Source organism: Neltuma alba, unplaced genomic scaffold (assembly GCF_004799145.2).
Source record: "Neltuma alba isolate B1F8T4 unplaced genomic scaffold, ASM479914v2 tig00011307_pilon, whole genome shotgun sequence".
Classification (NCBI taxonomy): domain Eukaryota; kingdom Viridiplantae; phylum Streptophyta; class Magnoliopsida; order Fabales; family Fabaceae; genus Neltuma; species Neltuma alba.
Genome location: NW_021636016.1, coordinates 8,923 through 33,110, shown reverse-complemented (window position 1 = coordinate 33,110; position 24,188 = coordinate 8,923). Strand labels below are relative to the sequence as shown.

The following is a 24,188-nucleotide window of genomic DNA, read 5'->3' as shown; positions in this document are numbered from 1 at the left end:
TACTCTTATGTGCTTGGTATCCACTTCCATGGATGGCATATTTGTTAAGTTTATGTGATTTTATGAACTCATGCATTATATATGTAATAATATTTGAAGCATACCATAAGCCCGTGTGATTTATGATTAATGCATAACATAATGACATGTTTCCAAACATATCATTATGTTATAAAAATGTTGAGTTTACAAGCATGTTATGAATGCCAAGTTATGCCATGTATGTTTAGGTAGTAAGATTATCCCAAATCTTAGCCTCCCTTAACCAACCATAATAGATAAAGGATCATGAAGGAAGAATCCATGAAGTAAAGCAAGAAGACTGATAAGGAGAATTGAAGGAATATATTATGTTATGTTACATAATGCCTTATATTGATGTAATCAAGAACATGCCTATTGTCACATCCTGCCGAATTTAGCATTGATATAAGGGATGAAAAATTTGATTAAGGGCCAATAGGGAAAGAAGATTGACTAAGAAAATTAGGCATGGTGTGAGATCCAAAAAGGGTTTGGAGCGACATTTTCAAATTTATCGGTCCAGGAAGGGAAAAATGAGAAAAATTGAGAAAAATTCTAGAAAATTTCATAAAAATAGAAAATTGGTGTATTAGAGGTTTTGGAGCCTCTATGGAGGCCCTAAAAGTGAAAATTATGAAAAAAGGAATTTTTATGAAATTTCCTGAATACGGAAGTTTTTCGAGAAAGCAGTGGAAAATTGAGGAAAATAATTATTTTAAATAGATAGAGGCCTCAATAATTCCCGGAAAAATATGGAAAAATCATCTAAATATTTTTTTGAATTTATAAAATTTGTTTTAGGCCTTGGACACCCCGGAATTAATTTTAGGAAATTTATTTTCCTGTAGTTACACCGATAAAGGCCTAATCGGAAAAAATTCAAAATAAATACCTAGAGGTGGCAAAAAATGCTGAAATTTTCAGGTCATGTTATTATATTAAAATGTGAATTATAATGAAGAGAAATAAATTTTTGGAGGCCTAGAAAAATTACAGAATATTACAAAGTGAATAGTAACCGAAAAAGGTTTCGGAACAATTTGGGATTGTGATTTGGTTTGTGGGCCATCTTTTCAGGCCAGCCCAAACCATTTTTGGGCCCCACATTGGGCCTGAATTAAGCCCAATTTCATGAATAATCTGGACCCTTCATTAAATATTAATAAAATTCAATTTTTGCATAAATATCAATAGGAAAGTTCTGGAGACAAGACACTTGGCACGATCTGAGAATTTGAGGCTTAGATGGCAGCCACATGGCCACTTTTGCTAGCTAAATTTTGGCCATTGATCAAGGGGAGAGGCCAAATTTATTTCTCTATAAATACCCCCTCAAAATACCCAAAAATAGGCAGAAAATTGGTAAAATAAGGGGAGGTGTTGTCCATTTCATTTTTGGAGCTGGAGACTAAATTTGACAAGTGCTTTTAGACAAGAAATCATCAAGCTCTAATCAAGGATTCACCAAGGTATGTTTGAGCTTTGGTTTGGTTAAGATTAAAGCTTGTTTTGGTTAGAAAATTGAATTATTTTGGAGGTGTTTTGCTGCCATAAATTTAGTTAACATGCTTATGCTTTAGAGAAGGATAGAAACCTTAAATATGATATGGAATAAGCATGTTTAAAGGGTATTTGGATTGACTTTTGGAAGAAAACCAAGATAGGGTCCTTAAGGGTTCATTTTGGCCACTATGCTATCTTGGGGTAGGAGTTTGTTTTGATGTATTTTGATGATTCCAATGAGTTCAAGAGATGTTTTTATGTAGGAATATACTAAAGGGAAGTATTTGAAATCATTGGAATCAAAAATAAAATTTTTGGAAAATATGGACCCCTATTCGGCCCAGCTTAAATGAAAAGGAAGGAGTGTGATTTTTATAAATCTAACTAGATATTTGGATTCTACATGAAAAATTGTGTAGGAATGGACTAAGAGATTGATGGAAACAAGAGGGAATAATTATGTTAAAAATTAAAGAAAAAGGGGAATTAAGAACTTTTAAGGTTAAATGTTGTATTCAAATTGAATGATTATTAATGTGGCTTGAAATTACACTTAAATTGATAGGTTTTGTGGAGGAAATTCAAGGACATCATAATTTACTTAAGGAGGCCGAATTGCATCAAGGATTAAGAGGTAGCATTGAATTATAATTTGATTGTTTATTTTGCTTGTTTAATGTGATTATGTTGCTTGCTTGAATTGAGGAATTTATGTGGTGAAAATGATTGACTTTATGACATTGATTGTGCTTTGGCCAAATGCATAGAAACATATCAATGTGAAATTGTTGATGTTCCTCTTTTGGTATGATGCAAACTATGATTTTATGTGACTTGAGGATGTCTTGAAGTTTTATAACATGTCACATTATACTTGCTTCATTTACATGATGATTGTAATTCATTTTGCTACTAAAGGAGAAAGGAGAAAGGGGATTCACTTGAAGGATGAGGGAGCTTATGTTATTGAAATAATGTTTTGTAATTATATGTTTTTATGTATTGTTGTAAACTATGTTGAATTATTATGTCAATGATTAAGGATAAGTACATGTGTGAGTACATGTCACATGGTTGAGAAAAGCTAGATGAAAGGAAAAGAAAAGAAAAGGCAAGAATGGTATAAAGAAGGGATAAAAGTTGACTTTTTGGGAGTAAAGTTTGACTAACATGACTTTGAGCAATTGGACGAATCTAGATCTAAAATTTTACATGCTTATAGTTCTCATTTTTAGCTTTAAAAAAAGTGGTAATTCATTAAATTTAGAGTTTTGTGTTAAGAGTTATGCCTTTCCAAAGTTGGGCTAAAATACTGAAAATTTGAAAATTAACCATATGAACAGTACACTTTGTTGAATTTTCTGGTGCTTTTCTGGATGGAATTGAATCCAATTCTATAAAGAAATCTTAGCAAGCTTTAAGGAAAAATTGGAACCATCTTGTTTCACTTTTTTTAGAATTAGTTATGAATTTTCAAAGTTGACCAAAATCATATGAACAGTGTATAAATAGACTTAAATGTAAAGTTTTGAAATTAAAATTTTTCACTCGGAAACGTCGGAAAATATGTTATAATAGTTCCAATTGATGTATAATGGAATAATAAAGGAGGTGTAACACCTATTGATGTTATTTAATAATGAATGATGATGTTGGCATGTAAGATTGAGTATAGTAATGCAGGAGACTATTAATGAAATGTTGGAAAGGTTTCATGCAAGAAAATGATTGTTTATAGCATGTCAATTTCAACTGAAGGGATAACCATTTCAACATAAAGTAACAAAATTGAGAAAAAGCAAAAGTGAAGCAAACGAATGATTCTGTCGTCCATAAAATTTGATGAGTAACTAATATAAATCTTGAGCTTTATGAGTTGTAGATCACTTCAAATAGATGCGTGGGTTAAAAGATATGATTTTCCAAAGTTAGAACAGAAAAGCTATGAAGTACTGTTTTAACAATATGAATAATACCACTTCACATATTTTAATGTATTAAATAAACAAGTAAATGAGTCAATGAGTATTTTTTCCTTATAGAGATTGGAGACTTGAATAATCTCAATATGATTTTTATAATTAATTATGAATTTTTAAAGTTGGACAAAATATCTGAAATTACCAAATGAAGAGTACCCCGATGATCAAAATGTAAAATTTTAATTTACAGGCTTAATTCACGATTAGTCTGAAGTGTAATGCTTTCGAATACATACTAAAAGGGGTAAAATGACGGATGTTTCAGTCACAGAAAATATGACTTTCAGTGGTGATTTTTAAACTCACCAATAAACTTTTACCTTTGGATGCAACAATTAAAGTCGTCAATAAAGTTAGACTTTTTGTTTCTTTGTTGAGCCTAAGGTATCCACTATCAGTGGTAGTGACTAATTCCGTCACACCATAAACTTAAATTTTTTGTCATAACCCGAAAATATCACCATAGAAAGCATGGTTTTTCTTAGTGTTCTCTATGTCACCAACAAATGTAATTTTTTTATTTGCTCAAATCTAATGGTTTATATTTGAAGAACACTAAATATATTATTTATTAAAAAAATAAAATGAGGCAATAAATGTGTGTCTCCTCGCTTCAATTTCTCTCCCTCTCTCACGCTCAGATCAAGAAGAAGGGAAAAAGCACTTGGTCAAAACAGAAGACAAGTTAATGAACATAATAGGCCAAACTAATTCAAATAATTGTTTCCAATACTATCTTTGAAACTGCTTTATTTTGGAAACGTTGGCGAGGCAAATAGTTCAAAAGTAATGTAAAGTTCGTGAGACTAGCTTGTAGTGTTCCCACCAAATCCAGATAGAAGAAGAATGCTGTAACAGCCCCCGTAAGAATTAGTAAATAAACATTTTCAAAATGATAATTAATTCTTTAAAGATCAATAAATAAAAAAGAGTTAGCCAAAAACATTTAGATAGTAACTATGGTAGGAAGAATAAATCATATAATTAAGAACTACTATAGTTATATAAAAGACCTCACTAATCACTTCAAAAAGTCAACCATGATAGGAAGGATAAAACTAATCAAATAGAAATCTACTATAGTTATTAACAATTGATATCTTTAACAGAGTAGTAGCTACTATTCTAGAATAGTAAAGATAATTAATGAAACAAGAAATAATCAACACTTCATTTTTCACGCATGTATCAAATCCATCAGCAATACTATGGAATCTCAAAATACAATTAAAGCCAGTTATAAATGGGTTAGGGCCTTTGAAGCCCATCAAAATAACAGTCACTACCGCTCATAACAATCGCAACCAAAATAAAAGTCACATGTGTCTAAAAGGCTCCGCCCAACAGCACAATTCCATAATGCAGCAAAAAAGTTAAAATTGTGTTAAGTATAACAAAAAGGCCCTAAAGTTTGGCAATATACATCAATCAAGACATGCATAACAAAACAGAGGCTATATAGAGTGGAAAGGGAAACTCAAGCCTCAGACAACTTTCCTTTAGACCAATACCTGAACCCTCGCTTGAAAAATATTAAATAACCACGAGATGAGTCAAATTGACTCAATAACCACAATTCCAATTCAACAAGTATACAGGGAGTGATTACAAGATAGTTAACCAGGCAAAGTACAATTTCAAATAACATATAGGATAAACATCTTTACAGAAAACAATATATAATAATTCAAAAAGTAACATGCATGCACAAAACTTCATCAACTATCCTTATAACCTCCTTGTAACCTCTGACAGAACCCATGGGCTATTCACACATAACAGGATTCGTCTCTTTAACAAGACTGTACCAAGCTCTCCAATAATAAGATATAACTCATCCAAAAGTTACAGAGCTCATATCGAACCATGGGTTCCCTTTCCTTGGAATACGGAAAGGTGTCATGTCCCTTGGGCTGACCCTTGACCTGGCCAAAGGAAGGGTGATACCGAGGGCCCTAAAAATGTTAAAGTCAGCCGCTGGGAGCCAAGTGGCGGCTATACCATGTGGTATAAAATGATCAAACCTCTCACAACTACATTTCAGCACAACCCAATACAGCTCCATAAGCATTCCAACCATCCAATTCCACACAATCCAATTTCATAAAGTATTCTCATATTCAATAATCAAATTTTGTTCATCATCAACAAGATAATCACAAATTATCAACTTAACTAATAAATTTATCATAAATATATATATATATATATTTTCACTCTTTATACATAAATCACCATAACATATAATGATAACATTTATAATATTAACACATGCTTATAATCACATCAACAAGCATACAAGGTAAATTAGAAAGTGGTTACCTCAAGTTCTTGACACAAGAACTAAAAGTGGGAGGATTCAAGACTCAAGAGCCCAAACCAAGCTCACTCTACAATAGTAAATTTATAAACATATATTAATAAAAAAACTAATTAATATAACATTAAATAGTTTATTAATTAAATCCCCATAATTGTCTCACTTAAATAAAATATCTTTAAAAAAATATAATTCATCTATTCCTCCAAACATCCTTCCAAATAACAATTCCTAAAACTTCTTAACTCTATTCCACTTATCAAAATTATTAATAAGGTAGTTCCTTCCAAATAATCCAAAAATTTCCCAAAAGTACTTACTTTAATTCTAAGAAAATAGCCATACACTAATCATTCCTCATTTCATCATTACAAATCTATTTCCTTCTTCCATTAATCACCTCTCACTCATTAGGATCATTAAATTTTAGCATTTCCCCCCAATTTACTCTAAACACCCAACTTCTACTAGTTAAAGTCTCTCCAAAAAATCATCAACATTCCTATTTCAACAAAAACCCTCAAAGTTCAAGTATTGAATCCTTAATATAACCTCCAATGAACTAAACTAAAAGATAAATTTTGAAATTAATATCATCATTAACACAAATCACAATTTTCCAACCAAACCCAAACTTATATTGCCTCAAATCAACCATCTAACTAAAAATCTAAGTTATAAGGCTTCTATTCTAACCCCATAAGCTCTATTAATATCATAATAATAAATTAGAATCTTCAAATATCAACAATCTATCAAGCCTTAAAAATTTATTCTTCTGCCATAAACTTAGAAAAATAAATAGAAGAAGTTAAATAGAGAAAATAGGAAGAAAATGGCTTACGTAGATAACTTAGATGAGACCAAGTAAGATCCCTTTCTCTCTCGCACTCTCTACCTCCCTCTCACGGTCACTCTATCTCGCGATGGACCAGAGGAAAAGTGAAGACGAAGCAAAAAGAAGGCCCACTGGACAGGAGAAGAGGCAATGAGTACGAGCGTCTGCTTTTAAAAAGTGTCAAGTGTAGGTCACGTGCCCACACTTGATGCCTTAATATTTTTTTTTTAAAAGAAAAGAGGCACGGGGAATTACCCCCCTCCCTGCTTAGGCAGTGTGCCACCCACTTTCCATTTTTATTTTTATTTTCAATATTTATATAATATTTTTTATTTATATAATTTTTTTATTTTAAAAAAATGAAATGTTACAAATACATTATGAGTTTCATATTAGGGAGTCTCACAAATGTGACAAGGTTTATAAATCCAAGAAGCTCTCCCTCCTGATAAGCTAGCATTTTGGGATTGAACTCTCGCTTTAGATTTATGTTCATAACACATAATAATAGAAAATAGAAGATAGGATTAACTGAAAGAGTTGATTTAGAAAATGAATGGATGGGTTAACTTCAAAAAAATATCAACTTATAATTTAATAAAACTAAACCCTCATACAATAATCACTACAAAAATGTGACTTTTGGCAATAACAATAAAAGTCGTTGTTGAAAGCTAGACTATCAGCAACGACAATAATAGTCACTGCTGAATGCAATACTTTTAGTGGCAACTTTACATAGTCACCGTTGAAAGTGAGACTATCAGTGGCAACAATAATAGTCACTGCTGAATGTGATACTTTCAGTGGCGACTATAACAATCACCATTGAAAGTTTGACTTTCAACAAAGACTATAAAATGTTGCCACTAAAAGTGACACTTTCAGCAGCAACTATAATTGTCATCGTTGAAAGTCAGTGTCATTTTTTCAGTCATTTCTTTATCATCGATTATTATAATTTTTTTCATTTTTTCTTTAAATATAATATTTAACATATCAAATTATTAAATGTGTTATTATATCATGAAGAAATAAAATAAGATAATTAATAAATTTCCATTTTCAAAATTTTTTGTGCTTAAATTAATAATTTAATTTAAAAGGAATGATACATCACTAATATATGTATTTTTTTTTTATTAAAGTAGTACATATAGCCAAGGTATAAATGTTCCAAATTTAATGTCTTCATTATTGGTGTGTATACTTAAAAACAATTGTTTTAATAATTTGATATATAAAATATAAAAAAGGATGAGTAAATTTTAATAAGATTCCTTTTTTTAACTTATAATCAATTGATGAGAAGAAATATATAAAACTAGCTCAATAGGCATAAATATTCATAAATTTAATCAATATATCTTTAAATCTACACCTATTTAATTAGAAAATATGCACCTATGGAGTATTTGTGTTTCCATCCAGGTTTTCACAATCACACATCAAGAAAAAAATTGAAGAAAAACACTTTGATTCAAAAGAAAAAGAACAACTAGTTAAATAATAGTACCTCTAGTCTTAAGTACAAGAGCTAGTATAAGAGTTTGTTTCTTTTTTTGTTTTGAACATAAGACACAATCTACTATATCTCCTAATTTTATAATTCCTTTTTCAAACTCTCCTTTTACAGATTAAGGAGTATTCATTAAGAGATAATTTCCAATACAAAATAACCAAAGGTGTACTTTAGAGAAATCAACACATGTTTTCATACAAACAACTAAGTTAAGCAATTTTTTAATCTTTTTATACCTATATAAAACTTATTTATAAATATAAAACATATAATTAAGCCTACAAAATTTTAATAAATTTATCCTCAGGTCATATGATTTTTTTTCCTTTACACCTTAATCCAAACATCCCTATAAATAGATTAGATATATACATATTTTTGTCTAAAAAATATACTAAACATATTTATATGATATTATACAATTATTTATTACTATCTTGAAATATCAATATAAATCATACATTTATTCTACAATTTTTAATAAATTAATAGTTAAGAAATAAAAAAAATAAAAACTGAAAATAAACTCTAAAAACTTACCAATAAATTCATAGAAAAATATATAATTAATTTAGATGGAAAATAAATTTTAAAGCAATAAAAAAATACATATGACATAATAAGGTATTTTTTTATTTTGTATAATATTTTTATTTTAAAATTAATATATTAAATAATATTATCCACTGAATATAAATAATACATTCTCGGCCAAAAAAAATATAAATTATTGAATGTATTGTATTATATTCATTATATAAATATTTTAATTTATTCAAAAATAATATCATAAATATTATATCAATATATATTAATATTATATTTTATATATATTGATATAAATATTAACATTAACATATACGTTAATATGGGTATAGTTTAACGTATTTAAACATTAATATTTATATATTTATATTAGATATATATTAGTAAACATATATTGTAAATAATATCATATATGTGTGTATTTAATATTCCGATAAAAAGATGGGATTTCATCACAGTTCATATAGCAGGAGGCTCAAGACTACAACAAGGTTGTCATGGGTTCAAATATGGAGAAAGTGCACTTAGGAGGTGAAAATATTGAGCTACGACATGGCCTGACACATGATGTGGTGATGTGGCAAGTGGGTGAATGATGTGGCGTAATGTGGCAGGTGGTTGATGATGTGTCATTATTATTTTTTTTTTTGCCACTTTTAGCGGCGACAAAATATCACCGTCGAAAGTCACTTTCAGCTGTGACATCCAAAGTTGCTATCAAAAGTCACATTTAGTAGTAGCACATGGGGTCATTGCTGAAGGCACCTTTTAGTGGCAACAAATTTTACTGTTGAAAGTACACTTTTAGTGGTAACTTATTTTGTCACCGTCAATTAATATTAGTGACAATCACTACTGCAGGAAACTTGGTGACGAACAAAAGTAGCTACTAAAAACCTTCAGCGGCAACTTCTGTAACCACCAAAAGTCAAATTTTTTGTAGTGAATCCATGAGAAATATATAAATGGGCTATGTGGAGATAGAAACAATAAGTTTTTCATGCCTTTGCATCCACAAAAGGATACAACACATAAAGGGCTTGAAAAATACAAATGAGGAATGGATTTTTGATAATCATGTGCTGAAAAGGATGGTGTCATCTTACTACCAGGAGCTACTTAAAAGTAACTTAAGCATCCCTATTTTGGGTATACCCTAAATTGTTTCCGCTTTTAATCTCTATTGAAGATATTTACTACTACAAAAAAGAGTTTTTACAATGCTAATTTACGGCAGTTATTAGAAAAAATACTGTAAAAAATATGATGGTGGCATTTCTATAATTATAAGCATACTTTTAAAAGCGGTTACGGTTTTCCTAAAAACCACCGTAAAAAATACTTTTAACGGTGGTTTTTTAAATAACCGCCGTAAAAAGTCTATCAGAATTTTAAAATCCATCACGTAATAGTTTTCACTTTTCAGAGTCAGAGCTCATAGTCTCCCATTACCGTCTTCACTTGATTTTCTCCCTCCTCCTACCTTTGTCGGCGTTTATTCTTTGCTTCTATCATCTCTACCTGTTCTTCCATCACCGTCGCCGTCGTCATCGTCTCATCCTCTTTATTCTTATTTGTGAGTTTTTCACCTCCATTCTTTCTGTGAATTTCATAGTTTTTGTGGTTTGATATGATTATTTTCTTTGGTTAAAAATATGATGTTTAATCTAGGTTTAAAGAGATCTAATTTTTATCAGATCTGAGTCTTTGATTTTATCATATCTTTATTAAATCTCAGTGGCTTCAATTTGATGGTTGAAGGTGAAGCTAAGTGGCACTATTACGGCAAGAAAGAATCTATGTTTGCTCCATCAGAATGCTTTTAATTGGTGATAGATTATTGGTTAATTGATTTTCAGACCCCTTCCTTTGAGGCTTTGTTCTCCGGTTCCATCTTGATCAACAGGATGAAACGTAGACTAAAAAAAAAAACTTTTCACAGCGGTTATTTATATAACCGCCAATAACCGCCGTGAAAAGTCACATACCACTAAGGGTGGGAATAGGTCAGGCGGCCTGTCAGGGGCCTGTGGCCTGGCCTGTTAAGGGCCTGGTCTAGCCTGGCCTATTTAAATATAGGAACAGGCTCAGGCCTGTAAAAAGGCCTGTTTGCCTTATCAGGCCAGGCTCAGATTTAAAAAAAAGCCTGTTAGGCCTGTCAGGCGGCTTGGGCCTATTATTATTTTTTCAGAGTTAAAATTGTAAATTAAGCTACAAGTGAGAGTGTGAGACCTAGGTCATATTTGCTTCTTCCATTCTGCGAATCTTCTTGGTCTAAACAGCGCACCAGCCCCAGATGCTCACCTTCACAGTGGACCGCCTTTGAGCCACCAGCCACCAACCACTCGCCACCCCTAACTCAAAGACTCACGGTCACAGTTACACCAAGCGAACCATTGAATGATCTAAGGCCGAACCGTCTAATGGTCGCACGCCCCTGATTTCTTCCATTCTTCTTCGCTAGTCGACGCTGAACAACACACCGGAGGCTCACAGCGGACCGTATTCAGAGGCTCACAGCAGTACATTCATTTTCGCTTGAATCGATTGTCCATTGATTCACTTGATCTCTTCTTCCATTCTTCTTCGCTACTCGCTAATTGATACACCGAGTTTCCAGAGGCTCACAACAGATTGCATTCAGAGGCTCACAGTCACAGTCACAGCTGAGCATTCAGCTGGTTGCACCGTCGTGCACACCGGCACACACATAGTAAGTCGCTACCTTCCGTTCTTGTCACCTTGCAACTCTGAATCCCAAACTTTCTGCTATGGATTTGTCATAGAGCTGGGTTTTGAATTAAATTCTGCTATAGTCGCTATGGATTTGTCGTAGAGCTGGTTTCTGTATAATGAAAATATTGTTTAAATATCTGAACTCTCCTGAATACTTGAAACTCTGGTTGGAGATTCTCTGTGTAATGTGTATGAACGCTGGAGAAATTAAATCCCGGTGTGAGAACCTATTAATATATTAATCTGTGAAAATATCTCCAAACCTTAAGTTTTATGAGTATTTTGCGTTAATAAATTTCATTAACACACAACAATCCCACTCTAATGCTACTACTGCTACTTCTAGTACTCGTTTTCTGTGATGTGCCTGCCTCTCGCTTTCTACTTTGACAGCTAGCTCAGAGGTGTTTGTTTGCTCCTTATTATAAATTGACCATTTCCCGACTTCTCTTCCCCGTTATACTTCACTGCCTCCCATTGTTCCTATTCGTTGCGGCCTTTTACTTCTAGAAATTCGGCGTTCACCACCTCATAATCAGAAACAACTACTCTGTCTCTTTGATTACTTACACTGTGCCAACACACCGCCTTCAATGTAATGGGTCCGGATCCGGTCAATATTTTTCCCCATATGACAATATTATAATTAGTTTCAAGTGGAAAGTCATGCATGCATGTTCTCCTTTTCTTCGTTTTGTTTTAGCTACTGTTTCTGCTTAATATATATTTTTAATTTTATGTCCGGACGCGGAGTTAATTAGGACCCACATGGGCATTGAGCTTTTTCTACAAATTCGTCAGTCAGGGCATCTAGCATACATCCTTGATTGTTGCGTTTATTATTCATGTATGTAAACACAATGTCATATATATGGACAGATTATCCTTGATGCATGATCACAGATAAAAATAAATTATACCACACCTTCATTTTTTAGATACTTCAGTTAATCTATTTGATATATATATATATATATATATATTATATTACTCGTGCATCGAACCTATTATCACCAAAGGTACAAATTTTGAATTCTAAAAATAATACCATTTCGTGTATTTATTAGTTATTAAATTTTATTGTGATCTAATACATATTTGATTTCGTCTTCTCAGGTGCTTGAACAAGAAGAAGAAATTGTGTTGAAGATTTAATGCTTTGTGGTTTGATGATTTGTTGTAATTGTAGCAACTAGCAAGAACAAATTGTGTTAATTTGATAATTTTATATTTTCTCTGTTTGTATTTTAGATAATTTGGGTTGAGTTATTGTAATTTTAAATTAATTTATCTGTGTTTGCAATTTGTAAAAAAAAAAAAAACAGGCTGCTTAACAGGCCATAGGCCATGCCAGGCCTGATTACAAGCCAGGCTCAGGCCAAGTAAAAGGCCTTTCACAGGCCGCAAGCCAGGCTCAGGCCAACAGGCCTCACCATAAGCTGAGCCTGTTAAGGGTGAGGCTTGGCCTGGCCTAGCCTGTTTCCATCCCTACATACCACGGTGGTTCTTAAACCGCCGTGAAATCCTCTACATTTTACGTCGATGGCCTAGATGTCACTCTCAAAACCACCATAAAAAGCTCATTTTAACCGCTGTTAAATGTTTTTTTTTGTAGTAGTGATTGCGAGTCTAGTGGCGAAGGTTAGTGATGAAGAACTTAAGGAAACTGTTTTTTTTTTTTTTAGCTTGGTTCTTTCAAAGCAATGGAGCCTAATAGGATAAAAGCTCTTTTCTACCATGGATGTTGGAACTTGCACTAAATTGGTTAAAGACTCTGCGCATAATTTGGTGAAAGAAATATTCAAGAACCCCCACAAGATTGAGGCTCTTAATAGTACCAACTTGGTTCTTATTCCCAAATAGATGAAGGATTTCAAACCCATACCTCTCTGTAATGTTAGCTAGAAGATAGAAACGAAGGCGATTTGCGCTATATAGACTCAAAGTAACTACGGGAAAATGTGGGAAATCATCAGTGCACCTTTATAGCAAGCAAACATGTATAGTAGTAATAATATAATTTATGTGAGAAGTCGTTTACTTTATTAAGTTTAAGAAGCAAAAAAAAAAAAAGGTCGGGTGGCAGTTAAAGTACACCTGGAAAAGGTGTACGATCGAATTGAATGGTCCTTCATCAATGACACAATCAGGAAAGTGGGTCTTCTATGGAAGTTGTGAAGTAATCATGTCTTATATCACTTTCTCTGATTTCAAGATTTTATGAAATGGGGAAGAAACAGAAAAATTCACCTCCTTTAGAGGAATATGCTAAGGTGATTTGGTCTCTGCTTGTATTTTTATTTATATCATTAAAGATGTAATTGATGATGGTAGGATTGATAACTTGTTGAAATTCCCAGTAATTTGGCTTATTTCCTCACTCTTTTGTGATATTTGGAATCCAAATAATGCATATTTACTCCCTTTAACCAAAGAAATATAATTTGAAAATTTGAGGTTTGATTTGACCTAATTCGTAGGGATTATTTGTGCAATTCTCACTACAAAGAAAGATAGTATTTCACAGTGGTTCCAAATAATTGCTACTGAATTATGGATTTATAGCAGTTTTGCAAAAACTACTACTAATATGCATTGGTTTGACCGCAAAGGACAATGTTAGTAGCAGTTTTTTTGTGTATTAGTGGCAATTTTTCGAAAACCATAGCAAAATTATGATGCGCAAACTTTGTCCCACGTGGTGGGAATAGTTGTATGGAATTACATGGTGTAAGCTTTGGTTTTCAAAAACATTTTCTTAAAATTGCTGCAAATACATTATGTTTGTAGTAGTTCTCATAGAACCGCTATGAATGTTTTTGAAATTTGTTGGAGTGTGGTTTTAAAAAAATCATTGCAAATGCATTACGTTTACAATAGTTCTAAAAAAGAGAAAAAAGCATTTGTAGTGGTTTTGCTAAGAATCACTGCAAATGCAAATAATTGCAATAGTTTTTGAACTGCTACAACTAAAAACTACTGCAAAAACCTCTATCCAAACTGCTGCTAATGTCACGTAGTTATTATAAATACCCCTCCCCTACATCTCATTTGTTCTTTTCTTTTCTCGTTGTTCTTCCCCGTCTTTCATCTCCTCATTCCTCCCTCTCTTTTGCTTTATTAGTTTATTAGTGATAAACAAAATAAAAAGTTTATTATTTAATTTTGTTTCTTATGTACATTTATTATCATACTTATATATTCTTTTAACTTTTTGTATCTCTCTTGTGGATTCTCACCACAAGACAAATATTCATCCTTCTATCTTCTAAACATTTATTACTCAATCATATAAATATATACTTAAAAATTATTTCTCACATATTTAAATAATTTTTTATGGAAAACATATTTAAATAAGTAAATCATAGTATATAATTACATATACAAGTAACAAAGTGGATAAATAACAAATAATAATTTGACAATAACTTTTTTTGTGCATTTGCAATGGTTATGTCAAATTTTTGGTGAAAATTTTAGAGGCATATTTTGCAGTGATTCTGAAGAACCGCTGCAAATTAAAAAGAAAAACAACAGTTGTAAATTCAAAAAAAAACTGCTACAAATTAAGCACTTTAATGTCACCTCTGACTTAAATTTGTATCAGTTTTTGACATCCATGTGTAACGATTTCTAAATTTTGTAGTAGTTTTGACTACATTTGCAGTGGTTTCTTTATTTTGCCACGTCCATTTTAGTAGTGATTCTAAAAGCCATTACAAAAATATTTATAACATTTAAAATGGCTGAAAACGCAAAAATAACTTATGCAAAACATTGTTTTTTTTTTATAGTGTCTTGAAAGATTTGTTGTGTAGGAGAAGGATAGGAGCTAGAAGATGGACCTTAGAAAGAGCTTTTAGCTTGGCTAGAAAGATTAGAGGTAAATCATGAAAGCAGAGCAAGCAAGGAATGAAGCACTAAGTGAAAGAGGCTATAATTGCAGATAAGTGTGAAGCTGAGGAATAGAGGAGGAACACACCGTTAATCTTTTCCTTTTCTCACAAGCGATCGTTTCTACAAATCCTAGTCTCACAAACCAATGGCTCTCACTCACTGTCATACTCACTGTGCATTCCTTGCTAAACCTTTTGTTGAAGGTTTCATTCAGGTAGTTGTATGTTGTAGCCTTCAGTTTTTCACCCTATCAATTCTTTCCCCTTTCTTCCTTTTACCTACTCCGCCATCGTCTCTAGAGCAATAAAACCACGGGAGACTTCTTCCTCTACTCCATTTGAAGCGAGCTCTTTATTGGATGAAAAAGATAACCCAGTAAACCGCCTAACCCAGCGGTTTACCCGGGTTACGGCTGGTTCCCGCTGGGTTAGGCCGGTTTATGCCGGGTTACTGATCATCCGGTTTAGGCAAGGGACCGGACCGGACAAATGGCCGGTTTGCTAGTTTCCGGTCTGAACCGGCCGATCCGGTCTGGTTTTCATTTCCATGCTATATAGTCAATTGTTCTTCTCTGTTATCGTCTTTGTCTACTACCACCGACAGCCCACAATAATGAAACGGCAGAAAACCATCCCAACGCGTTTTCCATCATTCCCTCCTCCCCCTTAAAGGTGGGAATCAGGGCCGGCCCGGCCTTTCAGGGCTAGCGGGTTTAAAAGAGCCAGCCTTTCAGGGCCGAAATTTTAAAAATACTCCAATTTACTAGGCCCAGCTCTTAAGTTAATAGACTCAAGGCCAGCTCGCGGGCTTTTGGCTAGTTTAAGAAAAGATACTATTTTTTTATACTTCTCATATTTTTTTATCACAAAAATGAAAATAAACCAATAAAATTGTTAATAAAAGTCATAAATATGAATAAAATTAAGTCACAAATATAAAATATTATCATATATAAATATCCATCAACATCTAAGAATATCTAAAATATTCATCAACGAAATAACAATATCCAAAAATTTTATCTAAAGTGCAATTGTGTAATAAATAAATATTATCATTAATCTTTTGAAATTTCATCATCACTATAATCAATTACCCTTCTTCATAAGTATGTTTTTCTTTCGTAACAAAAATATCAAATTTTTCTTCTTTATAAGAATTTTACTTTTAAATTTTGCAATCCAGCTATTATTTTACTTTAATGTGGAAACATTGTTATTGAAACTCATGAATTTCTAATTCAAATTATAGAATCACAAGTTATATAAGTATAAAAATACTCTATTATCAAAAATATATATAGTTTAAAAATATCAACGCATATATAATATAAATCAAATTATTATTAAAGTCCAAATTAACCCACTTTTTAAACATTTAATTGGATAAATTATTGTCTCAAACTAAATAAATCAAATCATTCTGTAAAATTTAATTTTAAAATGATAATAATAACTAAATATTCGAAATATTATTAACAATGTAAAAAATTAATAATATTATAATTATATTAAAAAAATTTAAAAAACAAAAAATTATAAAAATGGTCTAAACAGGCCGGCCCTTTTAAGTCCTTGGCCCTCCAGGGCCTGTTTTTCATTTAAGGGGAAAAATTTCAAATCTAACCCTTATAATTTCAAGGCATAAACGGGTCGACCCGACAGGTCAGTCCTGTTTTTCCGGGCCGAACCCCCGACATCGAGAGCAACCCGGGCCATCGAAGGACGCAAAGATGCAGCCGTAGCACCCCACCGACAATCAAGACATCAGCATTAAAGATTTTGAGATGGGGGACTTTGACATCGACCTTTCCCTCCAGGTAATGATGATTGGGTCGAGGAGGAGGGGGTGGGCATGAGCAGCCGCAGCCTTAGCCGCAGCATCGTTCGGGTGTTAACATAGTGGGCTGGTATTTTATTTAGTTTATTATTTCAATAATATTTTGCATACTTTATATATAATTTGTTTTTCAATTTTATTGTGCAGTCAATGCTGGGAACCCACAAATGAGGAGGCTAACCGTGAAGGACGTCCACTTTATGCAGGAGGCCCGTGTAATTGTGCCTATGCATGATCGCATGAGGCAACCGAGAATTGGGCGATCATCTGATCAACCGGTACTTGTCTTATTTAGGCGGGCTATGCACCAACTTCCCCATCTACGTATCTAACTAGCACAAGATGCCAGCTCAAAAAAGAACGATGCTTGGGAGCTGGTGGTCAAGGTAGGTAATTATTAGCTTTTGCTTGAATTTAATTTCTTTATGTAAACTAAATAATTATTTATGAAATTTATGTAATTAAGTTTTACTAGTTAATTAGCATTTTTGTGTATTCAACTCCAGAGAAAATTTATTTGGAAGACTAGCTAAAGACCTACGCCATCAAGAAAATAGGCGATGGCTAGAAAAACAAGAGGGATTAACTGTATAATGCGAAGGCTGGTGACGAGACAAGACCCTTCTAGAAGATTCAGGATGACATACTAGATGGTGTCCTTACTAATGATTGGGCTTCTTTTATCCATTTTAGGACGACGCCTGAGTAGAGGGTATGAATTTATTAAATATTTTTAAGTTATGAAACACAGATATATTTATGTGCAATTTTATAATTTTACTTGTTTTGTTTTATTTTTCTTTTAGCATATTTCTTAGAGTAATGCCAAGAGCCCAGCCATCAACACATCCAGCATACGGCTGGCTCAAAGTCATTTACTGTCACATATAACGAGATAGTAAGTAATTCAAAAAAAATACTATAATATATGTTTCTTTGTGTATATAAATATTTTATTTTAATTATTAATAATTTTATTTTACTACCAATTCACAAGAGAGGAAGACACAGCAGAAGGAGAAGGAGGGGGGAATGCCCACCTCCGAGGAGATGTGGGCTCAGCTCCTAGGCACAAGGACGACACGCTAACATTCCAGCACGCTGCGAAAATTTATATATAAATGTTTATTATTTTTAATTTGATATGTAAATTTTAATTTTGCTGAATCATTTTCCCAGGAGCTTATGACTCAAAGTGCTATGAAGCTCCAAGAATCTCGGAGGTCCGTTATGGATCCCACCGCATCACTGAGGGCAAGGCTAGCCTTACCAGAGCACCTTAGACAAGTTAGAGGACTCAATTTTAGTGTAACTCCTAGTGCTGTGTATGGCCGGAGTGGTGGTCATACCTCCAAGGCGGGGACATCCCAATCAGCGGCAGTTTCACACCAGACTAGCATAGGAGTGAGGCGGCCGAGTGACACCTCGATGGAGGAGCTGCGTTTGGAGGTCACATGGGACTTGGATGCGAGCATGCAGGCCCGCGATCGCAGGCTTCAGGCGACAAAAGCTTCGAATGTTAGACACGTGATTATCAATTTTGTTCTTCCTTTTCGTTCTAGGAAACAGGAAACGCTATGTTGAGCCTCAACTTTGAATTTACTTGAATCGGCGTTTCATAAGTGTTTATATGCAATTTCACATGAGTTGAGATAAAACTTTTATCACATATTCATTTCATATTTTATAAATTACGATTAAAAATTTGTTCATAAATCATTCTAAACAAACCTTTTAATTGGTTGATTCATCCCTCCACTGTGCGCAGATTCATTTCAAGCGCCGTTAGAGTCTCCGTTAACAGGAGAATCTTGGAGGGTCTAATTAAAAGAAAAGGCATAAAAACCTATTCAAAATTGAATGGAACTATGAGAATCTGAGGATTAGTTTTCCCTTAAAAAAATATATAATTCTTGTCGCTGTTCCTTCACGGCAGATAAAATTTTTTTGGCCCCTTTAAATTTTTTTCCACTAAGCAACATCTTTGTTTTCTTCATAATTTAAGGAAAAAAATCCAAACCCCTTTTCAATGCACGAAGGGTTGTATTTAATAACAATAAATATCAATTTTGGTAAAAAGAAAATAAATATTGATTATTAGTAATTAATATTGGGGTGATGTTGGCGGGTGCTGGCCACAGAGCCAAAAAGGCAAGGTTATCGTTTAAAACACTTACTGAAGAGATAATTATTTTTAAAATTAACATGCAAATTCATCCCAAATTTTAAAAAGATGTTGCTAAGTAGGAAAAAAATAGCACCGCCCACACAATGAAGTAAAAAATAGATTAAGTGATAGAAAAAAATGAGTAAAAACAAGAGAGTAGAAAAAGGATGAAGCATAAAAAGGAACAAAGAGAAACCTTACCTTTAAGCCAAGAGCAATTATGTTAGAGTAGGGATTGGCAAAAATGGAGAATTCAAGACTGAAGTTTAGCTCAAGAAAGATATAGAGAAATAGAAGGGACGCTACAGGCAAAGATAAAAATGGTAGATTGGTAGACAGGAAAGGAAGGATCCAAAATTTGAAATTTGAATCTCTCGTTATCGGTCTCAATCACAAGTTGCATTGTTTATTTAAGCTGCCCCTACTATTGTTAAAGCAGTTGAAAACTTTGCAGCCATAGCCCATGCTACTATCTTGTCTAACTGCTTAGGTTCATTGGGACGAGTAAACACTTGGGCCAAAGATACAAGCAACATGCACAGAGCTCAACATGGAGTGCTCCATTCTATCAGGTGAGCCGCTACTATTCACGTAAACAGTAACTTTGTGAGGCGAGCTGAATAGAAAATGTGATTGGCTCGGCTCCTTTTGTGATGTAGATATGTAGATACTAAATTAAACCACTACTGTTCATATAAATATAAATGGTAATATAGAGCATACATGTTTAAGTTATATAGATACTACAATATATGGAGCTTTCAATTAAACAACACTATGCCGCTGCCAATAGTCTAAAAATATATTAAATTTTTTGAGAGGATCAAATTTTTCCTTTCTTTTTCCAATAGGTTTGTTAAGTGTTTTCAACATTTTATATATCATACCAAAACATCATTCGGTTCTCTAAAATCCGTTTCGGTTTCGATCTAGCTCTGAACTGCAGCTTAACATCAGCTCAACTCTACTCCAATCCAACTGGGATCATCGGCTCCAATCTGGTTAGTTCTTTAATCTCCACCTCTAATATCCTTAAACATCTATCAATAAGAGTCGGGTCTAGTATAAATGACTAGTTTCACAACATAACAAATCAATATTCAAATATATGTTGGAAACTATGTCCATATCTAGTGCTGATAGTGTCTCCACTAGAATTATCTGTAATAAAAGGATATCTGTGTCTAAAAAAGATATTCCTAAACATCTCACGGATACCTTTGGAACTTCCATGGCCCTGTAGAAATATAAAGACAACACACACGTTAACATGTAAAACCAAGTCACCCTCAGACTAATCACGGCTTCTAAAAATCCATGTGAATGCAATACGTGTCTGTAGGCAATGTGTTGAGACGCAGATTTAATGGAGAATATGATTTAAAATAAAATCATCATCATAATTCCATTCGCTGTAACCTGGAGGAGACTAGATTTATGACACTTTCTATATTGTTTGATTAAAATTTGTTTTATTTATCGGCCGCCCATATAATAAACGTGGTTGTCATAATAAATATTCCCTTTGGTTTCAAACATACGTCTACAATTATTACCAAAAAATATATATGTCTATAATTCAAAAAATTAACTTAAAATTTTATTGACTCTTCCTTAAAATTTAACAATTTTTTATATTTTATTCCTATTTAAAATACATTATATCCCATAAAAACAAAATCTATATAATAATGAATAAAGAATAAAATCGTGCATTCATCTGAAAATTTTGATTATATAACTTATAAATAGAATAAAAAAATCTCCTTTATTTACTTTATAAGTAGGACAAGAGGAATAAGAGTCTGTTGATAGATAGATTTAATTCTAAATATAAGACATCAATCTAATTTATTTTTTATAGTTGTCATTTTTTAAAGCTAATTCACTAAGTTATAAATTAAATTGATATATAATAAAATATTATATCAGGTTATTTTAGAAACATCATATGATATTAGTTATATTAACTAACTTAAACTTATCTGATTCTCTCAATCTACCCAAATTTAGTAGCTCTTAGGGGGGATAATTAGTATTATACAATTTTTATGTTAAATTTGTTTTCAGGATCTTAAAGTATTTTTCAAACTAATTTGCCAAGTGGTTCTTACATTTTGTGTAGAACATGAGAATATTTGTCGTATTATTTAATACTACCTCCGGTCCTTAATATAAGATCATGTTTGACTTTTATTTTGGTGCTAAATATAAGATCCCAATCCATTTTATCTCATATTTATGCATTTTTTTCTAAGATAGTCATTCTAATAATAGTAATTCTACCTAATACAATTGATTAGTAAGGATATTTTATGAAAGATAACACATATTTATTATAAATAATTAATTTAACTTCTTTCTTAATCTTTTTAAATTAGTCAACTAATTTTTATAAATTGGATCGGAGATAGTATGCATATTAAGAGTGAAGGTGCGTCAAGTAAGTAACTTGGAATATCTGTGAAATGCATTCATTACTCCCCTGACAAAGAAGAAAAGAAACACATTCAACGATCCAAAGGAGTTGATGTTAGAATTTTACTCTTAATAGTAAGAAATAGAGTACGTGAATGTAGGACGTGTCTGTGGGCGATGGGTTATAAAAACACAAACCATCATGAAAAGATGCAATTCCTGTCGCCGTAACTTCGACGAGACGAGATTCATGTCAATTTTTATCGACCGCCCATATAATGCACGTGCTTGTTATAATTAATATTCCCTTGTTTCTAATATACTGCTTCAGTGCTACTCCCTCGGGTAAAAAATTTTAAATAATCAAATGATATCTAACAAACTAACAATTAAAATTAGTTAGAAATAATAAATAAATCAGAAATATTTTTTCTAATTTTTTTTATTTATTAAGAGAGTAAATAAGAGGCAACAAATAAAAAAATGATGAAAGAGAATATATAAGAGTAATATTAATAAGAAAGAGTATTAAATACAGTTAATTAAGAACAAAGTAGGAAAAAAAGTAATAAGTACTCAAAAAAATTCAAAAATAAAATTTATATTTTAGATAAGAGTCATCTCTAAAAATAAAGTTTATATGTAGGACCGTAGGGAGTATCTATAACTCACTCTCAACGCGGTTTATGAGAACCCAGAAAAACTTTAAATCTCATTAACTTTATCTTGAAATTTAACAATTTAATTTTATTCCTATTTATTATGTAATATATTCTATAAAAGGAAAGTTTACGCAATAATAAATACAGGATAAAATTGTATGTTCATTTTAAAAATTTAATTATGTGTCTTATAAATAAGATAAAAAAAGTTGTTTCTCTCTCCCTTATAAATGAGATAAGAGGAGTAAGAGTGTTTTTTCGTATGATTCAGAATATCCTTATAAGTTACTTTAGACTTAAAACTAATATCTATTGGGTCCGAAACGTAGAGATTAAAATCCTCACAACAAGTATGTTTTCCGGTTTCAAACCTGTATTCTGCTCCTCATGGGGGTAACCTTCTTGAATTTGATGCTAAATGTAAAGAATCAATCCATTTTATCTTTCATATTTATTATTATTTTTTCAATCTAGCTAATTTATTCTACTTATAAACTGTTATTTAATCTAACATTAAACAAGGTTATTTTAGAGAGATCAAATCATATTAGTTATAATTACCTAATTCAAGTTCAAGCAGCTCTTATGTTACGGGCTATAGGAATAACTGATATTATCATAATTCCTATATTATATTAAATTTGTTGTTGCCACGTTTATCCTTCCCATGCCCTCATATCTTTTATAAATAGGCATTGTCCATTACACCGTGAAATCCCAAGCTAAACCCAAAAAACTTCAGTCTTACCCTCTTCCATCATCGATCATGGCTTCCAACAAACCAGTTCTCATTCTCCTTTCCCTCCTCACACTGTCCTCCATCGTCATCATCAAACCCTCTCATGCCGTTGATTTCCCCATGAGCAAACCTGGTTGGAAAATCGCCGTCTACTGGGGACAAAACAACGAATCCAGTGAAGGACCCTTAACCGAGGCATGCGACTCTAATCTCTACAACATCGTCGCCATCGCATACCTCCATGTTTCCGGCAACACAACATCCTTAAACCTGGAAGACCACTGTCCTCTCGGCAACTGCTCCGCCCTAGCTTCACAAATCCAACACTGTCAAAGCAAAGGCATCCAAGTCTTTCTTTCCGTCGAGGTGGATGCCGTCGATGATCCTACTTCCTTGGCACAGTATCTCTACGATAGCTTTCTCAGCGGAAAATTAGGCCCTCTCGGAGCAGTGACCTTAGACGGTATCGATCTTGCCCACATTGAAGACCGCCCAGAGCCATGGGACGAACTCGTAAGGGCGATCAATGGTTCGACCCAAGACAAAAAGATTTACATTTCGGGAGCCCCACATTGCAGTACCAGTTCCTTGGACAGTGCAATCGATACGGGTCTTTTTGATTATCTCTGGGTTCTATATTATGGCCCATCGGCTACGTGCGAATATTTAGGAAACAACGACTTCACAAATCTTCTTAATTCATGGGCAAAATGGACGTCAAAGCCAGGTTTAGTTAATAGCTCAGTGTTCTTGGGTTTAGTAGCGTCAAATGAGACGTCCGCAGCATCCTATGGTTACATACCACCAGAAGAGCTCAAGTCTAAAGTTCTTCCGACCGTGACGGAATCTTCAAACTTCGGAGGAGTCATGCTCTGGAACAGGTACTATGACAAGAAAACAGGTTACAGCACTGAGATAAAGGATGCCTTGGGCACAAAAGTTTTTGAATGCGCACGCCAGGTTCTTGCATCAAGGAGATTCAACAGTCTCTT

General features: G+C 32.9%; 2 long non-coding RNA genes across 2 annotated transcripts; both read left to right on the top strand.

The window, feature by feature from the left end:
- The first annotated feature begins 1,881 nt into the window (after positions 1 to 1,881).
- LOC114711735 (uncharacterized) lies at positions 1,882 to 24,188 on the top strand. The gene is made up of 3 exons (XR_003737160.1): positions 1,882 to 1,892; positions 11,572 to 11,576; positions 23,930 to 24,188. It is a non-coding gene; the product is annotated as an uncharacterized LOC114711735 (long non-coding RNA).
- LOC114711736 (uncharacterized) lies at positions 13,991 to 23,603 on the top strand. The gene is made up of 4 exons (XR_003737161.1): positions 13,991 to 14,000; positions 19,775 to 19,781; positions 21,805 to 21,811; positions 23,532 to 23,603. It is a non-coding gene; the product is annotated as an uncharacterized LOC114711736 (long non-coding RNA).